Consider the following 25,961-nt stretch of genomic DNA (forward strand, 5'->3'; position numbering starts at 1 on the left):
TATTTGGGGGCTCCTGAAATTTGCGGCAAGAAAAACTGATGCAATGGAGTTGGCTGCCTGTTTTTATACCCCTGATGTCATGGAAGAAGCAACAGTATCTGATGCAGAAATACTAAAACTCTGGTATTCAGGCCGACTGAGGGCTATCTGCAAGCAGATAACCCAAGTGTGATGACTGCAACAGTGAATACACTCAAACATCTACATTTATGGTAAGTGTACACAACTGTACTTTTTCTGACACAATAAAGGTTTATAGGTTCATAGATGTACACTAGGCTAACTACCACAGGGGCCTTTATAAACCTATCCATATATCCTAAATCTATCCTGCAAGTTTTATGAGCCTTAGAGGTTATTTTAAGACGTATATGTAAGCTAGGGTATGACTTACAGACTGCCTCTGTCCATTAGAGATGTAGGTGCTAGACCTGGGGAGAATTTCAGTTTTCCATAAACTGGATCAATATATGCTTGAATAGGGGTCAGGAAAGAACTCTGCTTCACATGGATGGGAAACCTGTCCCAGAGGAGAAGAAACAGAGACACACCTTTCACTCCAACATGTCCTATTTATGCCTGCAAGGAAGGTTCAAGTTCCTAGATCAAGTAGTTCTGATGCTGCTGTTTTTGCAGATGTGCAAAAGGTCCATCAGAGAGCAAGATCCACGGATGCCTTGTATGCCAGGCACAGATTGCCTCTCAACAGTCGGTAGGGCTTTGAAGCAATCTGCATAGGACATTTTGTTTACATCCGTGCAACGATACTCTGTTAACATTCCAGCTGTTCAATGCACCTGGACAGATTCTGAGGTTAAAAAAAAAAAAAAAAAATATATATATATATATATATATATATATATATATATTCTCCTAAATACAATGTTCTGCCCCAACATACTAAATTTTACATAAATTAGTAGAAAATAAAACATTTTTACACATTTTGATCACAAGCATTTACAAAGGTAAACATTCTCTTACTAGACATTTTCTTCTTTCAGCTTTTTTTCGGTTAGGGGTTGCCACAGCGGATCACCTGTCTGCTCATGATTGGCAGTGGAGTTTTACGGTGTCAAGTTGCCAGCCCGGCACCCAACCCTCCACAGAATGCACACATATGCACCCTCTCACACCTAGGGCCAATTTAGTGTCTCCAATCCACTTACAGCATGTCTTTCCCTAGCATAAAGTCAATACTTTTACAGAAAAAAAAAGTTTTCTTTTCAGAAAAGTGGAAATGTAAAACGTTTTCCCCAGCAAGGCCCCTATTTTCCCAGGCTCCAGTTCTATAAAGTCTACAGCAGCCGTTTACTTTGAAAGCAAGAAAGCTGTGAAGCTTCTGGAGTCCAAACCCCTGCTTTTGTGTGACTCGACTCCAGCCTTCAAGCAGCTGGCGGGGGGGGGGGTGCATGGAAGGTGCTCAGAAGCTTTGAAAGCTGGCCAGTAGTCATATCCATGGCAAGATATAACCCAAACAGCTTAGGCTACTGCAACACTGATCTAACTGACCATCTTTTCTCCACAGATTCCAGTGTGTGGCAACTTTATTTACATTTTATTATGGGGTCGTGTCCGACTAGGCCAGGAGCCTGTTTTTAGTGGAGACCTGGGAAGAAAAGCTCCAGATACAGGATGCATAATGAATTACACTAACTTGATGAAATGAAAAAAAAAAAAAAAAAAACAGTAAGCATTAACTTACAGGGTTCAAGTAACATTTAGGAAGGTACACAATATACAAAATTCAGACAGTGAAAAATCTTGTTCAGCATTCTCAAGCATTTTCTGTGCCAGACCACTCTGAAACCACATCAAGTACTTCAGATAATTCAAGGTGCTCTCAGAAGGTGACAATGCATACATGCTACTCTTAAGCAGTCCAACATCCTGGTCTCCTTGTCAGTGGGGCTCTTTCCTAAGGGTGATGGCCACTACAAGTCAAGCCACTCAAAGTGGGCTTAAACTAGCAGTCAAGTTCCTTTGGGGTGGGGGTGGGGGGCACGACTTTGGCTGATCTCGAATGGATAGGTACCACCACACCTGGCTCTTCCTTAGCACTTTGCATGAGTAGAAAAGCCATGTGAACTGTAGGTGGAACTACCCAGGTCAGTGAGGTAGTGAAAAAGCCTCCTGCAAGACATTCTCATCCAGGGAAACTGGGGCTGGTTGGCACTGATATTCCCACTTTTATCAGTTCCAACATTTCCTCTAATGTGGGGTCATTGGGTGTTTGGATGCTGGGGAAGCCTCTATTTCTAGGTCAGTATCCATGGTAGGGGATGGGAATCCAGATGTTTCCGCTTATACCACCTCTTTCTGTGAATCCTTGGGGGAGTTGGGGAGGTAGTAGTGATCCAAGTGAGATGAACAGGAATTTGTACTGGAAATATGAGGTCTGTCCCATCAGCAGCTTTCTACTACTCTCCTCCTGAAAGGGGGGAAATAATGGTGCCAAAGCAGTCCAGTGACAGTGCTGAAACCCAGGCCTGCCAATCTTTGGGGCTGCTTCTCTACTGTTTCCTGATCCTGTCTCACTGGAAAGGAGAAACTTGTGTAGTGAGAAAGCTGAAAGACTGCTTGATGTCAGTATCAAAGACAATGAAGAGCCACTCCTGATTCCAGCATGGAGGTTCACAGTCAATTTCAAGGCAGATTTTAGTGCCAGGAAGTCAAACACTAATGTTGACAACCATGAATATTCTGACAGTATCAAGATCCATAGGCCCTAGTAACCCATCAGCGTCAGGAGCCTCGCACCAGAGGTTACAGATGGGTAATAGTGTATCACTGCCAATTCTAAACAGACAGATGTGTATCAGTGCCAGTTTCAAGAACAGAACTGGTACCAATAAGGGAATTAGTGGAGAAAAGTACAGTTGTGTACACTTACCATAAATGTAGATGTTCCGAGTGTATTCAATGTTGCAGTCATCACACTTGGGTTGTCCTGCCAGGGGTATCCCTCAGTTGGCTTGAATACCAGAGGCTTAGTATTTCAGCATCGGCTGCTGTCGCTCCAAGACTGACATCAGGTTGTCAGTGGTATAAAATCAGGCAGCCAACGCCATTACATCAGTTTTTTTTGCCCCAACTGTCAGGAGCCCCCAAATAGGGAGCTAGGTTATGGAGGAAGAAAACTACCTGTAGAATGTAAAAGCCAAAAATTCCCTGCAAGGAGAGAGGAAGAGAGAGACAAGGGGGATGGAGGGTGGGAAACCAGGACTGCAACAGTGAATACACTCGAATATCAACATTTATGGTAAGTGTATACAACTGTACTATATTCTTCATGTTTCACTGTTGTAGTCATCACATTTGGGTTGATTCCCAAAGCTGAAGAAAAGAGTGGAGGCAATCAAGACTGCAGTGGCAAAGCCTGCCTTGGATTTGGAGAAGATAGGCAGGAGGTAATGCTTGGTGAACACATGAACAGAAGTCCATGTTGCAGCCTCCAGGATCTCCCTGGTGGGGACCCCTCAGAGAAAAGCTGCAGAGGTGGAGGTTGCCCTGGTGGAATGCATCCTGACCCCAGTTTGGGGTCGTTTTCCCATGCTGTTTGTAGCAGAAATGGATGCAGTGTGCTATCCGTTTGGATATGGCCTTGCCCTCTGCCCCTTCTTCGAAGCTGACTAGCAATTGGTCAGTTTTTCCAAAAGATTTAGTCCTATCCAGATAGAATCTGAGCTGTCTGTGCACATCTAGAGTGTGCAGAATCCTTCCCCCCTTGTTTTGTGGGTTAGGGGAAAAAGGTGGGAAAATGAATGGATTGGTTGAGATCCACTCTGGACACCACTTTAGGCATGAAAGATGGGTTAAGTCCTGAGGGAGACCCTGTCAGCATGAAAAATGATGAAGGGTTCTACAGCCATGAGTGCTTGTAGCTCTGAAACTCTTCTATGGATGGACAGAAGCAAGGCTGTTTTCCAAGAGAGGAATTTTAACTCCGCTGAAGCTGCAGGCTCAAAATGGGGTAGGGTGAGCTTTTCCAACACAGTTAAGGTCCCATGCTGGGGTAGGAGCTCTTCTGGACAGCCTTAAGTTGTTAGCCCCTCTAAGGAACTGTTTGATGAGAGGGTGTGAGAAGAGAGGTGGCTCTGTGCTGTAATGAGCAGAGATGGCAGAGGCATGAATTTTAATTGAAGAGAAGGATAGACCCCTGTGTAGTAGGTCTGCTAGGTAATCCAGGATGAGAGGAAGGGAGGGCTGTGCTGTTTCGGCTCCCTTAGCCTGGATCCAGGTGCAAAAAATTTCCACTTGTCAGTATAGGATTTTCTAGTGCTGGAGTGTCTGGCCTCATGTATAACATCCAGGACTTGTTTGCTTAGGCTGGCAGCTTGAGGAGAGGGATCAGGGAATAAACCAAGCTGCCAGGTTCAGGGTCAGCAATTGTGGATTTATGAATTCACCATTCTTCTGGGTCAGGAGTGTTGGGATCTGAAGTAGGTGCCATGGTGGCAGGGGTGACAGATTGCGCAGCAGTGGCTACCAGTGCTGGCGTGGCCAGTCTGGGGCAATCAAGATTGCCCTTGGTTTTTCCTCCCTTATTTTGAACAGCACCCTTGAAATGAGTGGTAGAGGGGGAAATGCATAGATCAAGAGGTTTACCCATTGGAAGGATAGAGCATCCACTTTCCAGGCCTTGCTGTGAGGTTCCCTGGTGAAGAATTTGCTGAGCTGATGATTGGAGTGGGAGGTAAAGAGGTCCACCTTCAGGGTGCCCCATTTCTGGGTTACAAGGTTGAAGGTTCTGTGGTCTAGCTGACACTCGTGTGGGTCTAGCAGGTTTCCTGCTTAAGGTATCTGCCGGAAGGTTTAGGGAGCCTGGCAGAAATTGTGCTAGCAGGTGTATTTGCATGACTGAAGCCATGTGCCAAAGGGTCATGGCGAGCCTGCAGAGAGGATAAGAGCGAGTCCCTCCCTGCTTGTTGATATACCACATCACTGTGGTGTTGTCTGTTTTGATCACTAGAGGCCCCGGGGAGAGTAGGGGTCTGAAAGCTGTCAGGCTTACCTCTCAGCTGTACAGATTTTTGCAGAATGTCCAGATTTTTGCCTCATATTTTTGGTGTGTGCCTCCTAAAATATGTACCTTTCTGGAAACTTCCTGAGGATTGAAGTCAGTAAATAATGGCAAATATTTGAGTTTAAGACTCCACATCCTTCAGAAAATTCATGCTAATGTAAAACCTATTATTCTGTCAACTTTAAGTTTGTAAGAACAAAATTTAAAATCTGTCCCTATTTGTCCTCCCCATCATTTTAGGCTTTGTCCAGATTTTTTGCTCTAAGAGGTTGAGAGGTATGCTGTCAGGGCATGCTGAACAACTAGCATCTCTTTTTGGTTGATGTGCAGATGTATTTGATTTGGGCTACAATGGCTCTGAATACATCTGCTGTCCAGGTGTGCACCCCAGGCATAGTCTGATGTGTCTGTGGTGAGGGTCTGGGTGGCGTGGCGTTGTGAGAAGGGAAGTCCCGTGTTGTGGTTGCATGCTGCTGCCCACCAAATAAATCTTTCCTTAGACAGGGTATCATAGGCATGATGACAGTTTCCAGGTCTTGAGAGTTTTGACACCAAAGGCTTTTTAGGTACCAGTGTAGTTTCCTCATATGCAGTCTGACATACAGAATGAATAGAATGCAGGAGGCCATGAACCCTAGAGCTTGCAGGATTTTCCTTGCGAACAACTGGGTTCTGGTGGCTAGCTGAGAGAAGTAATCTGTCAGGTAGGCTTGTTTTTGTGGAGTAAGGAATGCCATTATCAGGGATGCTGTTTGTCCAGGCTTGCTCCCAGGAATACAATTTTTTGTCTGGGGATTAGTTTTGATTTTTTTTTTTTGTTGATAGTATACCCCAGGGAGGTTAGTAGGTCCTTTACAAAGGTCAGGTGCTGTAACAACTTTTCCTGACCGAATGGCTGAATCAGGCAATCGTCTAAGTAGGGGTAAATTTGAATATTGCTTTGTCTGCAAAAAGCAATGGTTGGAGCCAGGCATTTTGTGAAAACTCTGGGAGCAGTGGATAGGCCAAGAGGAAGCGCAAAGATCTGAAAGTGCATAGATTCTGCCCTGAAACGTTGATATTTCCTGATTGGGATGTGTAGGTAGGCCTCTTAGGTCTAGGGTTGCTAACCAAGCATCCTTGGAAAGCATAGGAAGAAGCTGCTGGAGGGTGAGCATTTTGAATTTTGGTATCACCAGAAAGGTGTTTAGAATGGACAGATTGAGGATTGGGTGTTAGGTGCCCTCTTTTCTGGGTACCAGGAAGAGTCTGGAATAGAAACCTTGGGGCTATCTAGTCTGCAGGAACATGCTGTAGTGCCCTCATGGAGAGCAGGGAAAGCACTTGCTTTTTGGCCTCTGTCCACTGGTTTGGAGGAAGAGTTGGGAACCCTTTTGGGGTTGGAAGTGTGTGGAAATAAAATTTGTATCCCTGAGACACTATGCTGAGGACCCATTGGTCATTGGTAATAGAGGCCCAGTTGTTTGCATGGAAGGAGAGTTTTCCTCCTAGGGGCACAAGCAGGTGGGCAGAGGTAAAGGGTGGAGGTGTAAAGTCATTGTGAGTTCTTACCATAAGGGGGTGGCTTAGCACTCCCTGTTTTTGAAGTGGAGGAACTCCATTGCTTAGATCTCTCTGCATTCCCTGGGACTGCCGTCTGGGGGGGGGGGGGTCTGCTTCCCCTGGGTCTGGGCTGAGCTGGCCTGGAAGGGGCCGGAAAGGACCAGTGCTTGGAGGGGCAATGCCTACTGAACCTTGAAGGCTGGACCTGTAAAAAGTCATTAACAATCTGCATAGATTTAGCTTTTTCTTGCATCTTTTTTAAGACCTCTTCTGCCTTGGTGCCAAACAAATTGTCTTTGTTCAATGGTGCGTCCAATAATTTTGATTTGACATGGTCTGGCAAGGTCTGTTCCTTAAGCCAAGCATGCCGTCTAAGGACAGAACCAGTGACTGCTGCCCTGCAAGATGCTTCTAGGGCGTCAAAGGTGTGCTTAGTAACTTGGCTTGCAGAATGTATAAGCTCTTTTAATTCTTTATTTTCTGCACTAGCAGGAAAGGAAAATATTTTTTGTTTGAGGAGTTCCATGGTATGCTGCTGATATTTCAGAATGTGGAACTGACAATTTAGTGCTCTAATAGCAAGAGTTGTAGAGGTGTACACTTTCTTTTACCCCATCTGTCTAAAGTTCGGGAACCCCTGTCTGAGGGGGTGGGATTCTTAGCTGAGGTTGCTTTAATTCCTTTTGGTCCTTGGGAGACTACCTCTGGGTCAGCAGTAGGATTTTTGAAAAGGAATTTGAGTGTGTCAGGGACCATGATGTATTATCTCCAATTGTTTGGTGTAGCTATGAGCACATCATGTGCTAATAGCTACGTCAACATGGTCCTTGCATATTGGGAGGAGAAATGTGTTGTTTCCCCATGAGAGTTTTGCCAGTAAAATCCTCTTTTATAGGAGGTTCAATGATTACCTTTTATTGGTTTGGGGAGGCAAAAGGGGAGAACTAGATTAATTTTTACATTTCTAGACACTACCACAAATGTTTGAGATTTACTCAGTCTCTTACACACAAATCTCATTTTTAGATGTTACAATACCCAAAGATATTAATGGGAAATTAATTTCACGGCTTTATAGGAAAGTGTGTAGAAGAAATAATGTTTTGAGTAGAGAAAGTATGCATCCTACTTATGTCTATAGGAACATTATAAAGGGTCAAGCCATGCATATATCCAGATTGGATATGGAGCAAGAACAGTTTGATAAGGATATGGGAACTTTCAGCAATGAGTTATTACAACGGAAATATAAGAAAGATGGGATAGATATAGGTTTTAACCAAGTTAGGTCATTGAGGGGGAGAGGTAGGGCGAAACCATACATATATGGTGATGATCAGATTCCCTCCCAACACTGTATGGAAGGACTAGGAAATGAGACTTTACCTATTTGTTTGGAATTTGCTGGGAATATTAAGAAAGTACATGAAGTGGTTTATAGGAATTGGTCTATATTACAACTGGATCATGAGATAGCTAAGCTAGTTGGCACTAAAGCTAAGTTTTGTTATAAAAATAAGAAAAATCTTGAGATTACTGCGACAGCCTCACAACTCAAGAGATGAAGCTTATGGTCTAAGTAAATGTGGGCAGTGTAGTATTTGTGAAGTGTTGAGCAAGGATAGAATTTTTATACATCCTAAGACCAAGAAAATATATGAATTTAAAGTAAAAGCAAACTGTAAAACCAGAAATTTAGTCTACTTGGCTGTTTCTTCTGCCTGCCCCTCTTTCTATGTGGGTATGACCACCCGCTCACTTAGAGAGAGGGTCAGAGAACATCTGACAGCTATTAGGAATAGAGAGTCTGATAGGAGTGCTTTGGCTAGGCACATCATATGCAAAGGCACAACACATCATTTTTTGTTCAAAGTTGAATGTGTCCATCAAAATGTAAGGTTGGGGGATATAAAAAATAAGTTAGAATTGAGTGAATTGAGATGGATAATTGAGTTGTAGGCTGAAAAGGAACCAGGGTTGAATGACAGAACGTCAATCAAACCTTATTTAAAAATGCAGCGTTTATGTTTCATTGTTGTTATATATATTTTATACACATATAATAATGTTGTTTTTAATAAAATCTTATGTACATCTATTTTAAGTTATTATATATATTCATTAGATGAAGTTAGATAATTGCACGTCTGTTTCTTTATGCTGATTATACTAATTTGGTGTAATTGTTTATTGATGATTTAATTGGGAGTTGAAAAGTATATAAATGATTTAGATTTAATGAGTTTTATGGTCGGATGAAGCATCTGTGATGTGAAAGCGCTAACCGTATTAAAAGGATTTTATATTTTCTGCTGTGCTTCTCCTCTTATTCACTTTTTCATTGAAGTATTTGTTCATTGGTATAAGAGGAGTTAATCCAGAGTGGTTACACTGTTGAGTTTTATTGACCCTGTAGTACCTGTCAGGTTTTCTGGGAGCAGGAGGAAAGGTGTCAGAAGTCAAACTGGATTCCATAAAAATATCACACACAATATCCAGAACAGGAGGAATGGCTAAAGGTCTGTGCTGTGGTAAATCTAAGAATTCCCCGAGTTTCTTTTTTGACTGAGGATAGTCCTGACATTCCCACTGGAAATGTTCCCTTAAGGTATGTAGGGTTTCACCAAATGAAAAATCCTCGAGAGGAGAGGCAGAAGGAATGGATTCCTCTGCATCAGAATCCTCAAGCAGAGAGGGGTTGCATGTCTTCATATTCAGAAACCTCAGACTCATCAGACTCCTGTCCAGATAAAACTACTGGGGACAAGTCTCTTTTCTTTTGGAAGGGGTAGCCTGGCTTCCCCTAACAGGCATAATAAGGCATTCCAACATTTTAAACATTTGAGGTTGAGGCATGGAAGCAGGTGCCTGAGCTTGGATCACCTGTTTTTTAGGCGTAGTTCATTCCCTGGGCCTTAGACACTCGGTAGTTTTAGAAAGAACTGAAGATGCGAAAGAAATCATTGGTTTGTGTCAAGTATCGGTAGTGTGAAGAACTTCCTTGGAAGCCGGTGCCTGCTCAGCGGCACATCCAAGGTAGAGGCATCCGCAGGATCCTTAGTCGAAGAAGAGTCTTGCGGCATACCAGACTCTGAATGGGTCTCAGTAGTGGCCTGCGAATCCACAGAAGCGGGCCTCAGGGGATGCGAAAGCGCCTCACTGAAGACCGGAGAACTAACGAGTAGCTTAATGGAAGCGTCTGCAGTTTTGGACCTGTGCGGTCTGTCTCTATCCTTACATTTTGTGGAAGATCGGTAGTCGGATGGCTTACCAAAGCCATATCGGAATAAGAGGGCTGAAAGTGAAAATATTTAGCTACAATAAGGGCCTGATGATGTATAGTTCTGGCATTGAACAAAGCACAAAAGCAACAGCGAGGGATGTCGTGGTCTGGACCTAAATAGGTGATGCAGTAAGAATGGAAGTCTCGGTGTAGTAATTGCTTTCCACAGGCGAGACAATTGTTAACTTTTTCTGAAATCTGTTAAAGAAAGAAAAAAGGATCCCTAACAGGGTAGTTAGCTTTAGAAGATTTCAACTTCAATTCAGAAATGAAAACTCAGGTAGCGGCCAACTGGCACTCATGCGAACTGCTTCTGCTTTAGGCTCCTCAGCAAGAAAGACTGATGCAATGGCGTCGGCTGCCTGATTTTATACCACTGATGACCAGACGTCAGTCCTGGAGCAACAGCAACTGATGCAGAAATACTAAGCCTCTGGTATTCGGGCCGACTGAGGGCTACCCCTGGCGGGATAACCCAAGTGTGATGACTGCAACAGTGAAACACAAAAAACATCCAATGACTCCAGAACAGCCAGTGCTGACAGCCTTAGGATAAGGAGAAGCAGAAATTGAAGTGGATTTTTTCTTGTTCCCCCACAGATGAATGGGGAAGAAAGGACCCCATTTTCAGTTTGGGCTTTCAGCACTGCCCTCAATTTTCTCTCATTCAATGTGAAGGCAATGACAGTAAACAGATCTAGAGGAGTAAATCATCATCAATGAAGAGGGTCTTCACTCAAAGCAGTAAATCAATTTTCGCCCTTAAAGAAAAGCAGCTGATCTTTTTCTTAAAAGGAAGGTCAGGAATAACAAGCCTCAAAATGGGACACTCGCTGGTTGCTGCCTGATCCTGGAAGGTGGACATAAAAATGTCCTGAAGAGGAGATGCCTTGGCACTGTGGACTTCAACACTGGAAGGCCCTAAATGACTCCTTAGGATTCCTTCCCTCTTCTTGCTTTTTTATTGCCTTTTTATTTGTCTCTCTTCTCTGGATTCTTTTTCTGTAAGAGAAGGGACCATACCTCTGAAATGTCCTGCACTTGACAGAAAATACCAAATTTCCTACCAAAACAGTAGGACACAACAAAATCTAGTGTGTGTGCCCTTTAAATTACAAATTTTTCACTTTTCTTTCCCATCGACAAAACAAAGGCAACATTATTAATGTTGGAACATGATGACATCAGTAAAGCTGCAACAGGAATCAGTGAGTAATTTTACATGCCAAACAAAAAGATGGAACTGCGAGTTGCACTTCAATTCGACTGCATCTGGGAATCATTTGTAATCGATAAAATGTAGCATGAGGAAAGTACACTTGTGCGAGAATTTACCATAACAGTAGGTGTCCTACTGTTCATTGTTGCAGTATTCTAAACTGTTGGGTTATCTCGCCAAATAACCTGGACATCTGGCCAGGGTACCAAAGCTTTCTAGAGTCATACATTCAATGCAAGACCTAAGCCTGTGGGCATAAGGGTATATAAGGAGATGTACAAGCATAAATTCTCAGACCATCTCCAAGCCAGTAAGCCTACAGAGGCCTGAAATGCAAAATAAACTGGCCAACTAGGAGGAGAGAGGTATAAAGACTGTGATCCCCTCATCGGTCCATGACGAAAAAGGAAAAAAAGAATGTAACACTGCAACAGTGATCAAGAGGACGACTTCTCTTCTGGCAAGTTCTTACACAACTGTACTACGTCCTTCCTTAGATCATTACTGCAGTATTCCAAACTATTAGGTGATTCCCAAAGCTTAATATGTGCAAAGGTTGGTTGGAACAAAGATAAAGAATAGTTGTGTAAAATCTTACCATAACCATAGATGTCCTTCTCATGTTGCAGTATTCCAGTTGTGGGATTTCCTGCCCTCAGGTGACTCGTTCGTCGGCTCCAATACAAAAGCTTCAGCTTGGCTGTTACAGTGTGCGTGGGATGTCACACGTAGAGCCATAAACCAGGGGCCTTAAATGTGACGTCTGAACGCACAATCCTCAGACGTTGAAGGCCAGCAGGTAGAGAGGAAGGCCCAGCAGGAGGGATGCCAGTGGGGACAGGTGTGTGGCCTTGGTGTCATTTAGTAGATTAATTAGATCCAGGACTTAGTTGGGACTAAAGGAGCAAGTATAGGGGGGGTGGTAGGTGGGAAAGAATACGGCAACATGGAAGAGAAGAACATATATGGTTATGGTAAGATTTTACACAACTATTGTATGCCCTTCAATTCCTATGTTGCAGTATTCCAGTTGTGGGAGAGTACCACAACTTAGTTGCATGAAAGGGAGGTGGATGCTGAAGAGGATTCTACAAAGCCCTGTAGGATGGCTCTGGCGAATCCTGCCCTAGTTCTGGAAACTTGGTCCAGTTTGTAATGTTTGGTGAAAGTGTGAATAGTTGACCAAGTGGCTGCTTCCATGACAGATGCAGTGTCCAGACCTCTCATGAATGCCTTGGAGGCAGCCACCAACCTAGTGGAATGGGTCTTTACTCCCACTGGAGGGTCTTTTCCATGGTGAGTGTAGGAGACCAATAGTTTTCCTGATCCAGCAAGTGATGGTTTGTTTGGAGACTGCCTTGCCCAGGGTTCTGGGGTGAAAGGAGACAAAGAGCTGCTTAGATTTCCTAATGGTTCTGGTTTTGTCCAGGTAGAATCTCAGCTGCCTGTGCACATCCAAGGAGTGCAGTATCCTCTTCCCTTCATTAGTGGGGGAGGGAAAGAAAGTGGGTAAGTGGACAGATTGGTTTAGAGACAAGTCACTGACCACCTTGGGCATAAAGGAGGGACTGGCCCGCAGGGTGACTCCGTCTTTGTGGAAGGTGGTGTGGGGGGGGCAGGCCATTAAGGCCTGCAGCTCTGAGACACTTCTGGCTGAACTGATAGACACCAGCAAGATGGTTTTCCAAGTACACATCTGTAAGGAAGAAGATGCAGCTGGTTTGAAAGGGTGATGTGTTAGTTTTTCCAGGATGTAATTGAGGTCCCAGGGTGGAGTGATAGGATTTTGTTTGGCGGCCTCATGTGCAAGACCCCTTTAAGGAAGAGCTTAATATATCGAGCCTGGCTAGCAAGGAAGGGTCCAGGGGCAAGCAGGCTGATATAGCGGAAAGGTGTACTTTCACTGAAGAGTAAGAAAGCCCACTTTTAATCAGCTGACACAAGTGATAACAAGGGGGGCATACGCCGAACAGGGCTCCCTTCCTTTGTCCAGACACCACTTAGTAAATCTTTCCCACTTAGCTAGATAAGATTTTCTGGTGGTAGATTTCCTTGCCTCCCCTCAGGACTGAAAGCACTTCCTCTGAGTAGTGGTGTCTGAAGGGGATTAAAAGTTTATCCCCCACAGAGACAGGAATAACATCTGCAAGTGTGGATGAAGGAGAGTTCCTTTGTCTTGTGTCAGTAGGTCCACCTTGTAAGGTAACTTGTAGTGATTGCCCTTGGCTAGACTGAGAAGTAGGGGGAACCAGTGCTGCCTTGGGCAGTAGGGTGTCACTAACAAGATGTTTGGTTTGTCCTTCTGTATTTTTAGGAGGACTTTCTGAATCATTGGAAAAGGGGGAGAAGGCATAAAAACCTCCCCTCCCAAGAGATGCTGAAAGCGTCCACTCTCCAAGCCAGAGGGGAGTGCATCTTTGAGAAGACTGTCTGCAGCTGCTTGTTCTGGGGGGGGGGGGGGACAAACAGGTCTATTTGTGGAGTACCCCACCGGTGGACTATGTCTAGGAAGATCCCCCTGTCCATCATCCATTCGTATTGTGGTGAGGAGGTCCTGCTTAGGAGGTCTGCTTGTTTGTTGTCCTGCGAGGGGATGTAGGTCGCCTGCAGGACCAGGTTGTGGCGAGAGGCTAGGTCCCATATCAGCAGGATCAGCCTGCACAGCTGGCAGGCCTTTGTTCCTCCTTGTTTGTTCAGATATCACATAACTGTGGTGTTTGTCTGTCACTATCCGGAGCACCCCTGGGACCAGAAGGGGAATAAAGGTCTTTAAGGATAAGAGGACAGCTGTCATTTCCCCGATACTGATATGCTTGCTCTGTAGAAAAGGGTGCCAGTTTTCCTGAACCCTGTAGGATGCCAAGGTTGCTCCCCAACCTGAATCGGAGGCATCTGTATATGCATTGTTTAGGTTGGGGTGGGAGGTTGCAGTGGGAGTCCCGGGTTTAGATGGATTTGCTTTATCCACCAGCTGATTTTTTTCTTCAGACAGGGAAGGAGAGGAATCTCCTGTTCTAAGGGATGTAGGTGTTGGGACCGAATGTTTTTGAGGTACCACTGTAGTTTGCGCATACGCATCCTTGCCAGTGGTAGCATGGGGATGGTAGCTGCCATTAAGCCCAGGAGATGCAGGAATTGATTTTCCGTCACCTTCTGGGAATGGAGGGTTTCCTGGAAGTGGGCAATCAGGGATAGAACCTTGTCCTGTGAGAGAAAGGCCCTCATTTTGTCTGTCCTGATTCTGCAGCCTAAGAAAATCTTGTCCTGGCCTGGCTTTAAAGATGACTTTGGGAGGTTGATGGTAAACCCTAGATTTTGCAGTAGGGACATGATGAAGAGGAGATGCCTTCAGAGGGTATCTTCGGACTCTGCTAGTATTAAGATGACGTCCAGGTAAGGGCAAATCTGGATTCCCTGCGTTCTGCAGAAGGCAATTGCTGGGGCTAGGCACTTTGTAAAGACTCGAGGGGGAGTGGACAAACCAAAGGGCAAGGCAGTAAATTGGAAATGAGAGGATGGTCCAGAGAAATGCAGAAGTTAAGTTCTGATGGGTATGTGAAGGTAGGCTTCTTTTAGGTCTAGGGTGACCATGAATGCTCTGGGTGGAATAAGAGGCAGAAGAGTGGGAAGTGACAGCATTTTGAAGGAGGGTACCTGAAGATGTAGGTTTAGAAAGGAGAGATCTAAAATGCGTCTCCAGGAGCCATCTTTTTTGGGGACCAGGAAGAGACGAGAGTAGAATCCCTTTCCTTCCTGTCCTGGGGGGACAGGTTCTATGGTGCCTAGCTTTAGAAGTTCTGACAAGACTTGTGGTAGGAGATGAATTTGTTTTTTTGAGGGAAAAGGAATACTTCTCCTGGGTGGATTTTCTTTCCAGGACAGAAAGTACCCTTTTTGGATAATGGACAAGACCCACACTCACCCATGGTGATGGCTTGCCAGAGTGGGAGACAGTGCAGACAGCTTGCAGAGAGTGGAAGGTGGGCCAGGCAGTCACGCATTACTGGGACCTCCTCTATCCTGAAAGGGTTGGCTGGGTTGAGGAGGTGGTAAATTAGGTCTGGTCGAAGAAGGCCTTCTTGCCCCTCTTCTAGACCTGGAAGAGGGGGCAGCTGGCTGAGGAGGGTTGTGCCTTACAAAAGTGGTTTTAGCAGGGCAGTTCCTGTAGTATTTGGGAATGGGGGACACCAGCAGGTGCTTGATGTCCTGTAATTCTTTACTTTTTTCCTGCAGACTTTGAAGAGATCTGCAGATGGTTTCCCAAAGAGGAAGTTGTGATCCAGGGGGGCATCCAAGATTTTGAACTTGAAGTCCTCAGGTAGATTCTGCAGTCTTACCCAGGTGCATCTCCTAAGGACAGAAGCAGATGCTGCAGAGCGGGCAGATGCTTCTGCAGCATCATTGATGATTCTGATTGAGTGCCTGGCTACTTGCTGAGCCAAGGACATTTGGAGGCCATGTCAGCCTTAATGGGACTGTCAAGCATAGAGGCCAACATGGAGGAGGCCTGAGACACCAAGTCTAGAGCATATTTACTCATGTGGGTCTGATAATTTAAGGCGCTGAATGCCAAAGTAGAGGATTTGTAAACTTACTTTCCAATCCTATCCATGTATTTGCTATCTTTATCAGTGGGTAGGAGGGAGGGGGAAGGCAGTAGCCTGGACTGTTTATCACGAGGAATGGCAACAACAGCTGGGTCAGCCAGGGGTAGTTTAACTAAGAATTACTGCTCCTCTGGCACTTTATTGAAGTGGTCAGGGTGCTTGGGGGGCAGAGGCCGGGACTCTGGGGCCTTAGAGGCTGAATTAAAGGCACCCAAGTAAGCAGGAAGCACTGGAGGGACAGCTGAGGGGGGGGGGGTGATTCCACCTGAAGCAGTTCAAAGTACCTCCTTTTGGGTGTCAATCATTTGGGAAGTATCTCATTTGAAGTAATCTTTCATTTTGGTGATGGTCTCCCCAAATGAAATATCCTCAGGGGGGAATCCCCTTCTACAGATTCTTCATCAGGGGAGTAATACTCCTGGGGAGAGGCAACCTGAGATGAATAAGAAATGGAGTCCTCTGAGGAAGAAAAGGAAGAATCATGCTCTTCTTCCCTAACCTGAGTGGTCATGGGTGGAAGGGAAGAGGCAGAAACAGGCCTAGGGCTCAATAAAGGCAGAGTAGAGTGGGCTGAGGTTGAAGGCTTAAGGGCCATGAAGGCCTGCAAAAGTGAGAAAGTGAAAGCCTGCCAATCTTGAAAGGTTTCTTGAGAAGAGGAGGCATGGTTGTTTTTTTGTTTCTTTTTGGCAGGGGTGGAGGTAGGGCTCGGCCTGGCGTCTGACTTAGAAGACAACATTTCCGAAGGCTGGATCCCAGTCGCAGGTACCACCGAATCTGGTTCCCCCCTCTACATTGACAGTAGTCGGTGTCTGGGCAATCTCAGAGGACATGCCGTCGTCGCTGTGCAACAGCTTCCTCAAGGGTCATCGAAGTCAACGGAGTCGCAGAGCACTCAACTCAGACTGGCAGTTGGCGGGGAGTAGGGAAGCGGAGCGTCAGGACAGGAAGGCCTAGGAATCTTGGCCTTCTTTCGCAGAGGTTCGTGTTCGGCCTCCGATGCAGGATCCATTCAAAGAGCTAACCATTTTAGGCGCTAATATTCTAGGTAAAGGTTTAAGGTGGCCAGACGGCTGCACAGGGTTTTTGGCACAAATGATTGACAAATCGAGCAGGAGGAATGGTCATGCTCCGGGCCTAAGCAAAAAAAATACAAGTATCATGGGCATCTTTATGGGGTATCTGGCACCTACATTGGCACTTTCCCTTTCTACCTGACATCAGCTAAAGGCTACAGCTATCAAGCCTAGGCAATAAGTTAGCAAAACAAAAAAAAATTGAAATCCAACGGGTTACTTAGCTTTATTAATGCAGCGTCTGTGAAGCAGTGATCATACGATGCGAAGGTCGCCTAGGGCTGAAAAGATCTGAGGATTGTGCATGCAGATGTCACATTTAAGGTCCCTGGTTTATGGCCCTACGTGTGACATCCCACGCAGCTGCAACAGCCAAGCTGAATCTTTTGTATAGAAGCAGACGTACGAGTCACCTGAGGGCAGGAAATCCCACAACTGGAATACTACAACATAAGAATAGAAGGACTTCTGTCTGGTAATCCAGGAAGCCTGACCTGTTGAAGGAGGCTCTGGATTTAGAAAAGGCATCAATTCTGTCTGGTGAAGGTATGCACAAAAGACCAAGTAACTGCTTCGAAAATAGTTCTATAGTCAACCCCCTTGCAAATGGCTCCAGATGAGGTCACTGCTCTTACAGAATGTGCTTTTGCAGGAGAAGGTACGGATTTGCCATGCTGAGCATAGCAAAAAGAAATTGATTTAAAAATCCAGTTAGCAACAGTTTACCCTGAAACTCTGTTTCCTAACGTGGAATCTTGGAAAGAGACAAAACTTGTCAGACCTGCAAATATCCTTAGAATTATCCAGGTAGAATCTGAGCTGTCTATGCACATCAAGAGACTGCAAAATTGTTTCTCCCTTATTCTGTAGATTAGGGAAGACAGTAGGAAGATGCATGGCCTGACTGCAAGGTGGTTCATTTAGTACTTTAGGCATGAAGGAAGGATTGGTCCTTAAAGACACACTGTCCTTATGAAAAATAAGGAAGGAAGGGGTTGCCATATGGGCCTGTATATTGCAGACTCAATTGGCAGAGGTGAGAGCCACCAGAAGAATTGTTTTACAAGTACAGAATTTGAGAGATGCAGAGGCTGCTGGTTCAAAAGGTGGAACAGTGAGTTTTTCCAGCAAAAGCTGAAGTCCAAAGTAAGACAGACACCCTTCCTTGGAGGTTTCAGGTGCAGGACACATTTTAACAACTAGTTTGGCCAGAATAGCAGGATCCAGATGTAGACATGCAGGTATGGCTGAAATGTGTGCCTTAACAGATGAGTACGCTAGGTCAGACTTCAACAACTCAAATAAGAGGACCACTGGGGTCCTGATTTTTAGCAAGACCCCATATAGTACTGTCTTTCAATTTTGCTATGCAAGATTTCCTGGTAGTAGTTTTTTATGTATCCTGGAGAACCATGAGCATGTCCTCAGAAAACTGCTGTCTAAAAGGGATCAGAATCCTACCATCCATATCAGGCTGAGTAATGACAAGCTGGGGATGAAGCAGTGACCCCTCCTGTTGTGTGGGCAAGTCCACATAGAAGAAAGCTTCCGGTGATGGCCCTTGGGTAAGTTGGAAGAGGAGGGGGAACCTGTGCTGCCATAGTCAATAGGGAGTCAGAAAAGTAAGGTATTTGGGTATTCTATTTGATCTTTAATAAGACAGTGGAAAGAGGTGGAAGTGGAAGAAAGGTATGCCAAACCTCCCTTTACAAGGAAAGGGCATTGTGTCCATATTCCAGGCTTGAGGACAGCGGGTTCTGGTGCAAAAGAATGGAAGTTGCTTGTTGTCAATGAAGGCGAAAATGATCCATCTGTGAGCTATGTCTAGGATGATCTCCCTGTAAAGCATTCATTTCTGGCTCTTTCACTGATTGGCTTATAAAGTTTGGCAGAACGTTGTCCTGTGAAGGAATGTAAACCATTCCGGAGAGATATAGGTTTGTTTTTGTGGCCTGCTCCCAAACAGAGAGCGCCAGTCTTCACAATTGGCATAATCTGCTGCCCCCCCGGCTTGTGTGCCACCTGACCATTGTGTTGCCTGCAAACACTCTTAATGGACCTGGTTTCAAAGAATGGGAGAACATCTGCAGGGATTGTATTAGTAACCTCATATCCTTCAGAATGATGTGCTCTGATGTTAGATTTGCAGGTCATTGTCACTGAACTCTCAGTATGCCCAACCATGCCTACCTCCCCATGCATCGTCTGATGTGTATGCGCAGCTCCTGTTGTGGTGTCTGACAGGAAGACCCAGGATGAGCATTATCTGTGATATCCAGCATCAGTATTTCCTTCATTAGGCAAGGCAGGACAGGAACCCATGTGTCCACAGGATGAGAATGTTAGGGAACAGGGAGATATCAGATACCACTGGACACTCTTCATATGAGGTATGGCAAAGGGGATCATGGGGATGATGGCTGAATTGAACCCTAGTGCTCTAAGGATCCTCCCTTCCAGCACATGAATGAAGAGGAAGAGAAAGGCAGCAACTGGTTAGGCTTTGCACATTATCTGTCAGAAGGAAAGCCTGTCCAAGTCTGGTGTCTAGTATGTACTCCATGAAAACTAGGTCTTAGGTTGTTCACCAGCAAAATCACGACCCTCAAAAAATGAACCAACACTTGAACAAAGAATAAAACACAAATCTGCTGGTGAAATGACCAAACAAGCCAAACAGAGTAGGTTACACAAAAAGCATTTGTTAAGCTTTCAGTTACATTGCTTTGTAATTAAGCAGGTCACCATATTGGTCAGCCATAGGGCTCTTTGTTTCTACTTGAGTGGTTGCCTCCTTCCCCTGTAACTGCAGTAAATTGACTCTTACATTAGAGCTGTAATACTTACCTTATAGCTTTAGGACACCTTAGGAAACCTTGTAAACTGCAATAGCCCCGCTACGCTCGGGCTCTCTTCTCTCCCCTCCCTGCCCCCAATTCCCTCCCGCCCCCAGTACCTCTAAATTTATAGTACTATAGCCACTCCCTCACTTTCTAGATCCTATCTGCTTTCATCTGGGATATTTCCACGCACCCCTATTCTACTACCTACATTTAATAGCACCCATTAGCTTTCATCTGGCATTCTCCCATCCCCCCTTCCAGTACCTTTACCTCACCACTCTATCTTCTGGTGTTGCATCACCAGGTAAAACAGTTCCTTCACTCACTAGCTGAATCACATATAATGATATACTCCTCTTTACTACCCCTCTTGTTCACACCATACCTCCTTACCTTGTATGAAAACCAGTTTCTTACGGGATTTCAGGTCCCAAAAGGCCATACTATCACCCCAGCTGTAAATCCTTCCACCTTCAACCATACTTACAGTACCAGATCCTATCCAACATCTTGTTCAGTCTATCAACATCTCAACCCCAGGCACATTAGCTCTAGATCCAAACACTACCACAAACTAATAAACAAATTCCTGAAGTTCATCACCAAGTATAGACTCAACCTAATACTTGGTGGTGATATTCACCCCAACCCTGGCCCACTCACTTCAGATACACATACCCCCTCTACTTGTAATCTAAGCTACAAACCTACAATTTATAGGCCAACTAACTCTCTCCTAGTCTGTCATCTCAATATTAGAAGCATTAATAACAAGGTACATGAATTGCATGGACTTCTGGATGTCCACTGCCCTGAGATTCCCTGTTCATCTGAAACCTGGTTAAAACCTAACACTAAAGACAATGAAGTGTTACCACCTGGGTACAACATACACAGGCAGGATCGTGCTTCGAGGAAGGGGGGGGTGGGGTAGCTGTACTCTATAAATCTGAGTTGAATGTCACCACAGATGTAATACAACCTCCTCAGATTAATAACTCTGTGATTCTTGCCACCAAATTGCAACTTAATAAAAATAAATGCATTAATATCATCTGTATGTACATTCCCCCAGGTAACAATATATCTACATTTGAAGATATCCTGCACTGGTTATCATGTCACTACCCCCAAGAAACCCTACTACTTGGAGACTTTAACATAGACTGGGGCACCTGTTCCTTAGAATCCCCAACCACCCATATTAACCTGCATGCATTTACACAAATCATATCCACCCCGACCAGGATAGGTAAACCCAACCAAAAAGAAAGTATACTTGACTGGGTACTCAAACAGTCACCGCCAACTGTACACCTCTGGTACCCTCCTTAATGGCCTAAGCGATCACCTTCTCACATATGTAATTAAGCACAAAACCATTAATTCCCAACAACCCTTACTCAGAAAGGTTAGAAACAATAAAACGTTGACCCTGCCAAATTCCAACAAGAACTAAACTCATGTAATTGGTCTATTCTAAAACACCTCCAACTTAGAGGAAGCAGTAGCATACTTTAACAACAAATTCCTTGAGATCCTTGATTTGCATGCACCTGTTCGTTCAGAGAGAACCAAGGCAAAAACTGCACCATGGCTTTCTATAGAGTCTAAACTCAAAATTACCCTTAGAAACAAAGCATGGGCTTTATGGCGTTCTTCTAAAGACCCTCAAGATCACATTAAATACAGGCAATCCAGGAACGAAACCAAAAAATCAATTTTACAAGACAAAAAACAATACTACTATAATTTACAGACAGTAAATCAAAATAACCCTCAGAAGTTTTGGGCAGGTTTAAATAATCTACTACATACTGGACAAACTTCAACCCCAATCCCTGCTGCTACTATTGATAAAACCCCTGAAGATGTTTCTGATAGTTTTAACCAATTCTTTACTGAGACAATTCAAGCCCTAGCTAGCCAACTACCACCTAGCTCCCCTGGTCCTGAAAGTAGCACCCCTAGAAACCTTCTTGCGTTCAGCTTCCAACCAGTCGCCACTTCACTTATCCGTACCTTGATCAAAAAATTAAAACCCACTACACTTTCTGCTGATCAACTCCCTGCCGAGTACCCACAAAAATCAGCTGATGCTATTGTTAACCCCGTCTCAATACTAATCAATCGAACCATAATAGAAGCTAAAATTCCCACCATCTGGAAAATATCCTATGTAATCCCACTTCACAAAGGAGGCAGCTCTACTGAATTTTCCGATTATAGGCCAATAGCTATACTCTCTCCACTTGCAAAGATTATGGAAAAATGTATTCATGGACAATTCATGCACCACCTAATCCAAAATCGCCTTATGGCAGACACTCAGCATGGCTTCCGTCCTCATCACAGCACTACTTCAGCCCTCCTAGCCTTTACTAACACCATAAACCATAATCGCAACAATAATTATATATCCTCAGCCCTCTTTTTGGATCTTTCCAAGGCATTCGATATGGTTGATCACCAACCTTTAATCCACACCCTGCAAACATTCTATCTAGATACTGGAGCCCTCCAATGGTTTCAATCCTACCTGAATGGTCGACAGCAGGCTGTCCTCTGGCAGAACAAACTCTCTAACCTTCTACCTAACACCCTCGGAGTACCACAAGGCTCTATACTAGGGCCCTTGCTGTTCTCCATCTTCATTAACGACCTTTATACTGTCATCCCAAAAGTCAGCTGTATCCAATATGCTGATGACTCTACTCTGATTTGCTCAGCCACATCTCCAGTAGAGTTATGGTCAGCTACCCAGACCACCTTTAATACAATAGAAAACTGGCTTTCTGAACATCGTCTGATCCTAAATCCCAAAAACTAAAATGCTGTTATTTTCACCAACACGTAGGTCTACCGCTTTAACCTTTACCATAAAATCAAATGATGGCACAATAATCTCCCTGACCCATCTACAAAACTATTAGGTGTCATCAAAGACAATAATCTCAAATTTGACCTGCATGTTAACCAAACTATCAAAACCATCAATAAAAACTAGGGTCACTTTACAGAATAAAAGCCTTCCTAACCCCTCCAGCTAAAATTGCCATAGCTCGCTCTCACCTTCTTTCAACCCTTCTGTATGCATCCCCTCTACTCTCGAATTTGAACAAGACTGTCCTTAACAAACTCTCAATTTGCTACAACCACACTGCCAGGTTTGCCACTGGGCTGCCTTTTAGGACACATCATTGCATCAATCTAAATCAGCTTGGTTGGCTTGAACTACCTAGCCTAATCCAGTATAACCAACTGATTATGGCCTATAAAATCCTCTATAATCCGGACAATACTCCTGCACTTAAAAATATTATCACCCCCTATAACAATCCTAGACCGCTTCGATCCTCTAACAAACTACTAATTCAGACTAGCAAAATTAATAACACAGCCGGTGATTCTCTCTTTGCAAACTCTAAGTAGATCCTGGAACTCACTTCCAGCTGATATTACCTTACTTTCCACCTTAGGTCAATTTAAAACTAGACTCAAACAACATTTGTCACTTAACTGGCTATGTCAATGTATCAAGCCTGGCTAACTCGAATGTGTAAAAATCTGTTAACCAGTTTACTGTTTAATTTAATTTAATCCTGACTTGTGCTCAGGACTAACTTTAACCTGTGGAACTTATTTAACTTGCTTACTTATGTAATCTCTGTAAATAATCTGTTTGTAATATGTAATGCTGTATCTGCTTACCCTTGGAGCTTTTCTCCCCGGGCCTCCGCTGAAAATGGACATGCATCCAGTCGGACTATCCCGGTCAACAAATGTAAAATAAAATAAAATAAACAAACATTTAGCGCTTTCATCCACAATTTAATACGTGAACTTCCTCAGAAACATTACATTGTAAACACCAGTTCCTTAAATACTTCACAATACAGGAAATTACATCACATCCATCCAATTTGTAAAAATAAGAAGTTATGTACCTACCATAACGTTCCATGTTAGTTGTCTTCTCTCGCCTTCTTTCTTGCTTGATGGGTTCGGAGCCGATCCTCGGCTCCGACTCGGCACTTGCTTTAGCTCGAGAACTCCTTTTACCAGCTCGAGGCAGCCCCATATCCCATGATGCAAGGCAGTAAGTACCCAGATCTCGTTTGTTGACAAAGGGCAATAACACCAAGCATAAAATACTTCCCAAAGGAAGAAGAAACTTACAGATGGAAAAAGGACCAGGTCTGAATGGTCTTTAGCATAATAGTTTCTTATACAAGGTCTGTCCAGGCCAGGGGGAAGGAGGGAGGGTCGCAGAAAGAAGGCGAGAAGACAACTAACATGGAACGCTATGGTAGGTACATAACTTCTTAATGTTAAGTTGTCAATCTCGCCTTCATTCTTGCTTGATGGGACCGTCCTAGCACCTCTATCCTGGGTGGCTCAATGGAACAAACTCTTGAGGACTGTAGAGCCAAAACTGGCTCTGTCCCTGGAGGCCAAGTCCAATTTGTAATGGGAAACAAAAGTGTGAGGAGTGGCCCAAGTGGCGCTGCACAAATAGTGTCCAAAGGCAGTCTAGCTTGAAAAGCTGTAGAAGTAGCTAAACTCCTAGTTGAATGTGCTTTAGGTTTTGAGCACAGCTGTTTTCCCCTGATCGTATAAATTTCAGTGATGACCGAAGAAAGCCATCTGGACAAAGTCACTTTAGAAACAGGAAGGCCTTTTTATTATCCGCATAGGAAACAAAAAGTTGATCAGATTTCCAAAAGTTTTCTGTTCTGCAGAAATAATATATAAGATGACGTTGGACGACAAGATAATGTAGTTTTTGTTCGGCACTAACTGAATAGTTAGGAAAAATACAGGAGATCAATGGATTGATTCAGATTGTTCTTTGAAGCGACCTTAGGTAAAAAGGATGGATTGGTTCTCAAAGATACTCTGTCTTTGTGAAAAATCAAATAGGGGGGTCGAACCGAAAGAGCATGAAGTTCAGACACCCTCCTGGCAGATGTAATAGCCACTAGGAATAAAGTTTTCCAAGAAAGATATTTCAGGGAACAAGAAACAGCTGGCTCGAAGGGGAAGAATCAAGGATGTCAGCACTAAATTTAGATCCCACTGAGGAGGAGGATTCCTGATTGGAGGCTTTAGTAGGAAAATTCCTTTCAAGAAGGCCCTGCAGAGCCTATGGGACATAATATTATGATCTGCTATCCCGACATGAAAATTAGAAATAGCAGCCAATTGAACTCTGACTGTGGAAGAAGAGGAGCCTGCATGAAAAATCTCTGCTAAGAAGTCCAGAACTGCCTGAACAGGGGCAGTAAAAGGATCAATATTTTGGGCCTTAGCCCAATAAGAGAAACGTTCCATTTGCTTGTGTAAATCCTCCTGGTAGAGGATTTTAGTGAAGTTACAATGATGTCTCTAACTGGGTTAGAGATCAAAGGAAGCCTGGCTAAGGAAGGAAGTGGAGCAACCATGCTGTGAGGTTGAGAGAAGGGATTGACCGGTGCAGCTGACCGGATTGGTGAATCAGTAGATCTGGCACTGGGTCCAGATGCCACGGCTGCACCAAAAGGTGATGATGGAGGAACGGGAACCAAACTTGTCGAGGCCAGTAAGGGGCAATGAGAATCAATTTGGCTCTCAAAACGGTAGCTTTCTGGATCACCTGAGGGATCAGAGGAAATGGAGGGAAGGCATAAAGAAGTCCCTGGGACCAATCCTGGGTCAGAGCGTCTCTGGGGGGATGGCCTGATAGAGGGAAGAGGCTGAAGAAGTCTGGACATTTGCTGTTTTGGGGAGTAGCAAAAAGATCGCAACATGGACGACCCCATTCCAGAAAAATCTCTTCCGCTATAGATTGCTTGAGAGACCACTCGTGAGGCATGAGGATAGCTCTGCTCAATCTGTCCGCTATAATGTTGGTTTTCCCAGGGATATGCGTTGCTACCAGAAACCGATGAGAGGAGATCGCCCATTGCCAAAGTCTGAGCGCTTCTCGACACAAGGGGTAGGACTTGGTTCCGCCCTGTTTGTTGATATACCAAACTACAGACATGTTGTCTGTGTGGACTGCAATTGTCCCTACGGGAAGAAAGTCGTTGAGGGCTTGCAACGTTAAAAGCACTGCTCTCATCTCCAGGACATTTATGTGCAGATGGTACTCGAACGGTTGCCACGTCCCATGAACCATCCTGCCCTGATAATGACCCCCCCCACCCAATCAGGGAGGCATCCGTGGTGACAGTGGCTATCGGGGACGGGGGTACAAAGCACCTGCCTTGGTGAACCTGAGACGAAGTGATCCACCAAGCAAGATGTTGTTTGCATGTCTGTGTCACCAGAATCTGGTGACGCATTGGGAGTTGCTGGTATGACCACTGTGTGAACAGCATCCACTG

At 44.5% G+C, this 25,961-nt stretch overlaps 1 protein-coding gene across 1 annotated transcript in view; it reads right to left on the reverse strand.

Annotated features, from left to right (window-relative positions):
- Positions 1–25,961, reverse strand: part of SETD2 (SET domain containing 2, histone lysine methyltransferase) — a 3,532,865-nt gene that overhangs the window by 194,547 nt on the left and 3,312,357 nt on the right. The window lies entirely within an intron of this gene.

Source organism: Protopterus annectens, chromosome 3.part0, assembly GCF_019279795.1.
Source record: "Protopterus annectens isolate FY-2018-M chromosome 3.part0, PAN1.0, whole genome shotgun sequence".
Classification (NCBI taxonomy): domain Eukaryota; kingdom Metazoa; phylum Chordata; order Ceratodontiformes; family Protopteridae; genus Protopterus; species Protopterus annectens.